This window comes from Musca vetustissima, unplaced genomic scaffold (assembly GCF_032173495.1).
Source record: "Musca vetustissima isolate MV318-11 ecotype Yass unplaced genomic scaffold, APGP_CSIRO_Mvet_v1 utg52584, whole genome shotgun sequence".
Taxonomy (NCBI): Eukaryota; Metazoa; Arthropoda; class Insecta; order Diptera; family Muscidae; genus Musca; species Musca vetustissima.
The window spans coordinates 87,074-96,178 of record NW_026888523.1 but is presented as its reverse complement, the minus strand read 5'-3'; positions in this window follow the sequence as shown (position 1 = coordinate 96,178).

The following is a 9,105-nucleotide window of genomic DNA, read 5'->3' as shown; positions in this document are numbered from 1 at the left end:
ATTAGCAACGACGTCACACTTTGTTGGTAGATGCTCCGACAACGAAATGTTAATTTTTTATCCGGCTCGAACGGATCAAAATGTTGGCGTGATACCGTGTAGCAGTGAAACCCCAAAAATAAAGAAAAGAAAAACGAAAGATAGTTTAGTAAATATTTTCAATCTTTATTGTAAAGTTAATGGGTTTCGTAGAAACAAGACTTTACCTTTGCGTGCGTTAACGACGATAGCGAGAGATGTTTATTCTACGAGAACGATAATGCAAGAGTTTACTCTACGAGAGTTCGAAAGCAAGTTTAATCAACGAGAGTTAAAAAGCAAGTGATGTTGCGATGGGCAAGAAAGCTACAGCAAGGCCGTGATCAACAACTACGACCACAGCATTGGAAAGCGCCTCTCTGCATCCGAACTAAGCGAATGTGGCTTCCAGGAGATATAGTAGAAGAGAGCGAACTCTCCCCTACAATCCGAACTAGGCGAATGAGGCTCCTGGAAGATATGCAGAGAAGATTTCCCCATTGGGCTCCGAAGAGCGGCCAATTAAAGTGGTTAATTGTAATGCTGTAGAAGGGGAAACAATGTATCGAACATATACATTGCCGTAAGCAATGTATCGAACTTAAACATATGGTGTATGGGGCCCTTTAAACATTTTTCGACCATGATACAATAGACCAGTTGACTATTCGGTTAACTGTCAAATGGGTAGTTTCTTCTGGAATTCGACGTGCAATGTTGCCAACCATGAAAACTTTTACTAGATAAAATTTGACAGATGGTCGAATAAAAAACAAACCGTTCTTTTGTTTTGTAAAAATAGTTAGAAAATCATTTATAAATAAGAATATATTTATTTATTCACTTGTATGTATTATTCCATTGTTTGAAGAAAAACAGAATAACACAAGGTGCTAAAAAGGCTCATTAGTGTTGCCATATTTACAAATATTTTTTCTCACGTTATTAATGATCGGAGAATTTGAATTCCTTGTGTATATTCATCTTCAGGCCGATAAGCGTGCTAGAATTTTCAGGCGAAAAATTTTCCCTTTCACTAACTCGATATCTGATATTAGAGTTATGTCGTTCCTTAACGAAGGTTCGGCTTTTTCGTGCATCTAGTACTTCTTACTCCATATTGAACACATTTTTCCTCTTGCTCACCTAGTCCATTTTGATTCAATAGTTCATATTTATCTTTCCGTTCATACACTGACGTGTATCAATGAACAACTGAACAATGTTATGAAATGGTCATTAACTTAATCATGATTCATGAAGAACCAAAGCAAAATGAGCCGGGCCCTTTGTATGAAAATCATGACAAAACAACCTTCAAGAACCAGATGGTATAAAAAATTACAGAACTATAGGTTGGAGAACATTTAATTAGATCGCAGTTTCTGTACGGTAAGATGGATGCAATATGTTGTTGGGAAATAATCCAAATACACCCTACAGGAATCCAACATCCATTTTTATTGGACCTTAACATAAATCCGAAAATGATGAGAATACGCTTTTTCACAGGAAAGTTAAAGGTTGGTACATGAAAGAACGAGTAATCCTAAAGAAAGAAATACTTTTCTGTCTAACTAACTGCATTCTAACCGCATTCTAAAGTAGATCAATATTAAGAACTAGGGATAAGTAAATCGACTTTCGACTAAAGTCGAAGTTGACTTTTGATCTATGACTTTCGATTTTCTACATAAATACTTGGTTTTTTATTACAAAGCTCAAATTGCGAAAAATTGCACTTTCCGGAACTTTCCTTTTTCTTTTCACAATAATTCATCATATAAAAAACTAAATTTTCGAAAAGTCTAAAAGTCGACTTTTGCGCTCGACTACGTATGCCTATTAAGAACTCAATCTAAAGTGAACACACGGAATCTACAAAAGCATTATGAAATATAATGTAACGGACAGCTATAGATTAAAACTTTACAAAATATCGATGCTACAGCAAAAACATATAGGTCTAATAGGTCTATATTCTCAATAGAAATCCAACAAATGTACGAAACGGCCTTGGCAGCCTTCCAGCGTGTTCTAATCGAAAAGAAAATGTAAAAGATAAATAAACATTTAATAAGTACGTTGATGGTGCATTGATGACTGTCAATGAAACAAATTATTTTTTATTAATAATTTCTAAAATTGAAATAAAAAATCAATAATTAAATATTTCATTACATTGAAATAGTAAAATATTTAATTATTACTACTTGACACATCAAAACCTCATCAAAAATAATCAAATAATGAAAAAAAATACTATTTTGTTTATTAAATATAAAACGAAAATCCATAAGAAAATTATTTAGAATTGTTACGCATGATTTTACTTTATTTCATTTATTTTTTTTTTTTAATTTTAGATTTTTATTTATTCATGTTTTTTTTCTTGTTTTCTTTTTGTTCACATTATTGGAAAGTTTTTTGTTCTTTTTTTTACTTACAATAACTTATGGGAGCGTTTAGTTTGCTGTTATTTTTACAAGTTGTATTTATTGTTAATTAACTAAGAATATATAAACGAACATTGTAAAAGGTATGGGTTTGAGGAAATTGAGTTCGAAAAAAGAGGAACACGGAGCTACATAAATTGAAATAATTTTATATTAGTACAAGTTTTTGTAATGTCATTTTGGTCAAAAACGACAATATCACCCTTAGTGAATATTCAATATTATTTTATGTTGTTTTTGTATATTCTTCCGTAGTTTCATGATTAAAAAAAAATATGCGAAAATACTTTATTTTAATAAAAATTTAGAGTCTGGTATATTCCGAGGATGGTTCGCCGTGTAAAAACCCAAATTAAAAAAGGGTACCATTATGTGATGCCAAAAATGTATTTATAATCAGCCATATCATGAAACGAACTGTGGTTGCAATTCAAACGCTCATAAATTTGTCGACCTATTAAGGCTTTTTTTTTTGTAAAAACATTTAGATAACCTTTTTTTAAATATCTATATATATAAAAATGAATTGCTGTTCGTTAGTCTCGCTAAAACTCGAGAACGGCTGAACGGATTTTTCTGATATTAGTCTTGAAATGTTCGTCGAGCTTCAGGGAAGGTTTAAAAGGTGAGAAAAATTCGAAAACCGCGAAAAATTTGCAAAAAAAAAATATTATGAAAAAAAAATATTTTGAAAACAAATATTCATTTGTCAAATATTGAAAATTTTCAAAATATTTTATTTTATTCAATTGACATTGTAATGAAACTTTTTTTCTGAGAATGCAAAACAATAATTGAGAAGTATACGCGATCATTGTATGTACACGTCTTCCATGAAATTCACGTACATTTTGGGACAAATGCAAGGATGAAAATCTGAAGATTCAGAAAAGAGTTCTGATTCTAAGACAAATGCCCTAGATTATTCTTCTTGAAAATAATAATAATAGGAACATGTTGTTATTGAAGTACCTAAAATGTACCATTATATGGTGGTTATATGCCTAATCGTTGGTCAATGTCTTTAATCGCATACGTGTATCACAGAGAAAGGTAAGTTCATATTGAAAGAGAACAACTATAAAAAGCATTTCTTATAACAAAGAGTCTCATGATGTTACCTCAATATGTCAACTACCGATATATTTAATACCATGAAAAATCGTTGTTAAGATTGAACTTTTGTACTTTCTAATATGTAGATTCTTTAAATCGGCCGGGACATTTATATGGGGACTATGTTACACAGTACGTGTAGTAGATTGGAAAACGGGGGGTAAGAACTTCAACATACTGAAAATTAAACGGGAAATATGTATGGCGCCTTTTTATTACATTAAGCCAAATCCATGATCCATCCATTCCGTCAAATTCTTTACAAAACCGAAAATGGCGCGGGACCCGTATGTAGGAGCTATACAAAATTTGGTCCTGAATAGAAATGTTTCCGCAAATGTGTTTTACCCTTTCAATATCACGGAATGATATATGATATGAATGACATACGATACTACAATGGGTACGGATATATACTAATACCACATGAGAAAATACCGAACAATAAGAGTATATCATTATATGTATATCAATATATGGGGCTACCCGGACCAATTTGCACCAATATTGATAATTTTTTGTAAACAGGTTTTCTTCATCCAAAATAAAACATTACAGCACTTCGGCTGAAACACTCCCTAAATGGGGATATCCCGCCGTTAAATGGGGATATCCGAATACTTGAGTCAATATGGAAAATTCTAATTAGGGAGAATTTCTGCCCAATAAGTATCCCTAATATTAGGTTTGGGAAAAAGAAATCCATTAGACCGGTGGAACGATCGAATTTTACAGGTATGTCGTAACATCGTCCAGGAGCTAAAAATTAAACCATTCACACAAAGCTGGATTCAAAAAGAAGCTCAATGTTTGGGTGCCTCACCAATTAACAGAAAAAATGGAATGGATCGAATTTCCATCTGCGAAGCCTTGACCAAACGGAATGAGATACTCTAATTTTTATAAACGGATGGTGACTGGAAATGAGAAATGGATCACATACGATAACCCTATGCAAAAAAGATTGTGGTCAAAGAGCGGTGAAGCACCTCAAACGGTGACCAAACCAGGACTAACGACCAGGAAGGTTCGGCTATGCATTTGGTGGGACTGGAAGGGGATTGTTTATTATGAGTTGCTTTCATATGACCAAACGCTAAATTCTGATCTCTACTGCCAACAACTGTACCGTTTGAAGATAGCAATTGACCAGAATTGGCCAACAGGGGAGGTGTCGTGTTTCACCAGGACAACGCTAAGCCATCTTATGAGTAATACAAATGTATGTGGAAATATAAAATTTATATCTTAAATCGTGGAGGGAGCAACAAAACTCACTCATAAACATCAAATTCAGTTTTGTAATGTTACTTTATGTGTGCTCTGACAAATACCAAATCTGTACACTCCGCCTTATGGTGGAGCGTATAAAAACAATCCTAAAATGCCGAAAATTATACATGAATAATATTGCTAGGCAAGACAACGTTTGCCGGGCCCGCTAGTATACAATATTTATTTGTTCACTTTTTATTTGTTTTCCGTTTTGAAAATCCGGAAAATGAGGACTATACAAAAATTTGGATTGATTGTGTGTGCAAAAGATCAAAGCTGTAATTTTAATACTGACAGCTCTATCGTGATGGACATTTTAGTACAATCGGCATCGAATTTTATTCTTATGAAAAAATGTATCTACTGTATATAACTTTGGGTTTTCTGGCAAACATTAGAATGTACTGGAAATGGAATAAAAAATTCAGGAGGTTGAAAAATGTGCCTAGGACAAAAATTTATTAATCCCGTTCAATTCCCTGTAGCGCCGTGCTTCTTAGTTAACTCAAATATCCCACCAAGTGGCTATTAAAATCACAAATATTTTAATATTTTCTTCAATAATTCAAATACAGAAATCAAAAATACTAGGACGATCCCATGGTACAATTATAAAAGGTAACAGCAAATCCCAGCTGATTTGATTCCAACGTAATACTAGAGTCAATATGAATTTGACAAATTATGCTTTTACAAATCACCCAACAGGAAAATTGGGAACGCATACAATTTGAAATTGTTCTTTATTAATGTGCTCCCGTTTTCAATTTACTCAATCTGCCTGCTGGGAAGGTTTGAGGAAGCAAATCTTTCTTGAAGGAATTACCCGCTATTCCAAGCATTGGCATATGTGTTACACATACACATGGCAATGGCTCAATTAAAGGAAAGATGTGGAAGCGATAGAAATATAAATTTGATAGATTTTCATTCATGTTTTCCAATTTTTATTTTGAGGATTCGAAAATATTCCATTTTCAAAATAAAAATAATTTGATGATAATTTGTTTGTTTGTTTACATTTTTCAGTCAAATCAGTTGACACTAGTAGAACTTACAACAACAAATTTCCATGTGGTTGTTGTATCGTTTTTTGTACAACAACACTTGCTGTTACCTTTTATTATTATACCATGGGACGATCCGAATTAAAAGAATTTAAATATTCAAATCATTTACATTTCGCTCTTCTTCAGATTGTTAACGGGGAAAATGAGTGAATTGATTGTATATTTGTAGTGTTTGGAAGGAACATGGATGTTAAATAAATATTGCTTAGATGTGTTAGTTGTTAATGATGTGGCGGATAGAATGTTATTAACTATTGCTATTATTTGGAGTTTCGTCGTTTGTTATTTCATTTTGTTGATTTATGAATAATAATTATTTAAAATTTCACTAGAAAAATGTACATTTGTATTTGTTGGTTTTGGATTTAGTTTTATTTTTTTATTTATACGATTTATTCTATTTGTTTGTTTGCAAATTGATGTATCATTATCTTTGACATTTCATAATTTTACAGTATTTCCCATGTATGTTGTAAGTTTGCTTTCCTGTTAGTTTACTTAAACAAATAATGTACAACTATGTTAAATTTTGTTTTCAAGTTTAACACTGTGGGAGTTTATTTGTTTGTTAATCATATTTGTGTGTTTTTTTTATTTTTATTTTAATAAATGAAACGTTATTCTCACTTATTCCGCATATTCATTTAATATAGTTTTACCTAATTCTTTTTTTCCTATTATTTCTTCACTTTGTTTCCTTAATTGTATTCATTTCGTTTTATTATAAATAACTTAAATGTAAGACTTAAAAATTCTAAACTGTTTTTTTAGATTTTTTTAATTGGTATAATTAATATAACTGTGTGTTTTTGTTTGTCTCTACTAATTACAAAATTCTTGATATTGGTTATTTATACTTTGTTTGTTTTGTTGCCTTTGACCAATTATTGTGTCTTTATAGCTGTTTGTATATTTTTTACAGATTTATTACTAATTTTCATTGGGAAATAAGTGTTGGCAATTTATTTTTTAATACAACACCAAACTTTAAAATATAGGAGTAATCCTTTCTTATTATGGAGAAATAACATTATGCTTTTGTAATAATTCTGAGCATAGCACCATAAAATAGGGATAGAAACTTGTACCGTTAAACAAGTCCCAATTTTAATCAATGCTTTTGGCAGCCAAACATTTTTTTGCTTTTAGAATGTATTTTTGTCATGTCCCTTAGGATGATCAAAACAACTGAAGAGGTAAAACAAATTCACACTTATTATTATTTAATTGTCGGAAGTGGCATACCATAAACAGGTAGATCTAATCAAACTTCGGATTGTTGTTTTTGCACCAATACAGGTTCTACACAATGGACTGAACGTCATTAGGCGACTCGGGTCATTTTCAATTGTAGATGACAGAGTTGTGGAAATGACATACACAAAAAATATATTAATGTTGTCGTATGCCGTATATCGATTGGTTACGCGAAGCTAAAGACTCAACCTTGAAATATATCATCTGATTTGCGTATTTTCCAAAATAATAATCAGCGAACCAAACAACCGACGAAAGTTGAAAAGGTGAAAATACAACTAAGAAGGAAATAACAGTAAATAATTCCGCCCGGAATGATCATATAGAATTTGACTGTTGACAACATTAATAGAAAATGTTTCCCTAATTGATCGATCTTCTGAATACAAAGATAATGCTGAAATAAATTGCTACCTAATCACTCCTTTTAGTAAATATTCACAATTAATTCTACGTTTTCAATTCCCAAATTTTATATAATAGGGGTGAATGATCAATCGAAAACTAAACACAAAAGCACTGCATTTATTTCGGAGTATTATGGCATGGGCGGGTTTATTGTGAACATTCTGAGATTATTCCCAACTAGCCTGGAACTATTAAGAGAATAAAAACTTTATCAAAGGGATAAAAGTGAAATTCATCCTGTTCTGTTCATCCTGTATCCAGGTGTACCGGTATCTCTGTAAAAATATCAGGAAATGTGCTTTGCTTCAACAGACATAAAGGAAACGAAGATGTTGACAGAGAGAAACAAAAATGTATTTATTAAAGGAAATACTGAGAAATAGTGCTAGTCTTTTTATTGAATAGTGTAGCAATGCTGCTTAAATATTGTTCAAAATAATAAAAAACTTGTTTTCGGTTTGGAGAAAGAAAATTGTCTGCTGATGGAATTGGAAAAAATTTAAGGAGAAACCCCCATTTTCCGTATGGAGAAAAGAAACTGGGAAAACCCCACTAGAGATTATGACTGATAATCAAATATATTCCGGACACTCCATAATAGCAAACAAATGTACTCTCCTAGAAAATATTTCATTTACTATTAATTCGATGAACATAAACTCTCAATGGACGTCAAATATTGGAATATATTTAAATTTTGCTATTCAATATTGTTGAGAGAATTTTACTGAATTTCTTCGAAATTTAAAAATGTGTAATGAAAAATGGTAAAAAAAATTAGATTGTATTTTTTAATTTATTTTATTTTTGTTTTCTTTTTTTCAAATTACACCTGCGACTGCGATAAATGATTACAAATATATTTTTTACAGTTGGTGCTGTATTATAAATTTTCAACATATTGTTTTACTTTTGTTTTTTTTTTATATATTATCCCAATATAGGATATAGGATGTATGTTTTAAGGTTTGTAACCACAATTCTATTTTTGTTTTTAAATAAATTTTACATTTAAATGTTTTATCTTTAATATGAAAAAATAATAATCAAACTAAATGAGGAAATGTTATAAAAAATGTTTTTTTTTCATGTTTTGTTTTTTTTTTTTTAATTTACAAATATTTATAAATTTTACAAATCTAACATTATAAGGCCATATTTTACAAGAATTATATTTTCAATGATTATTTCTTTATATTATGTTTTCTATTTATTTTTGTTGTTGTTGTTTAATCAATAACAATATATTAGAAAACGTAAGTGAATATCAACGCTACTCTAAAAAAGAGAGAAGAAAAACTAAAATCTAAACTATTAAAAAAAAACTTTTCAAAAGAAAGTCTTTTTTTGGGAAGAATAAAAGAACGAAAATCAAAAAAAAAATCCAATTGTTAAACAAAAGAAAATATTGCTAATATAAAAAAATGTTGTTTTTGTCTGCTTATATATTGTGGTTAAATAAAAAAAAACAAAGATCCTTGAGGAGAACAAAACATTACATATAC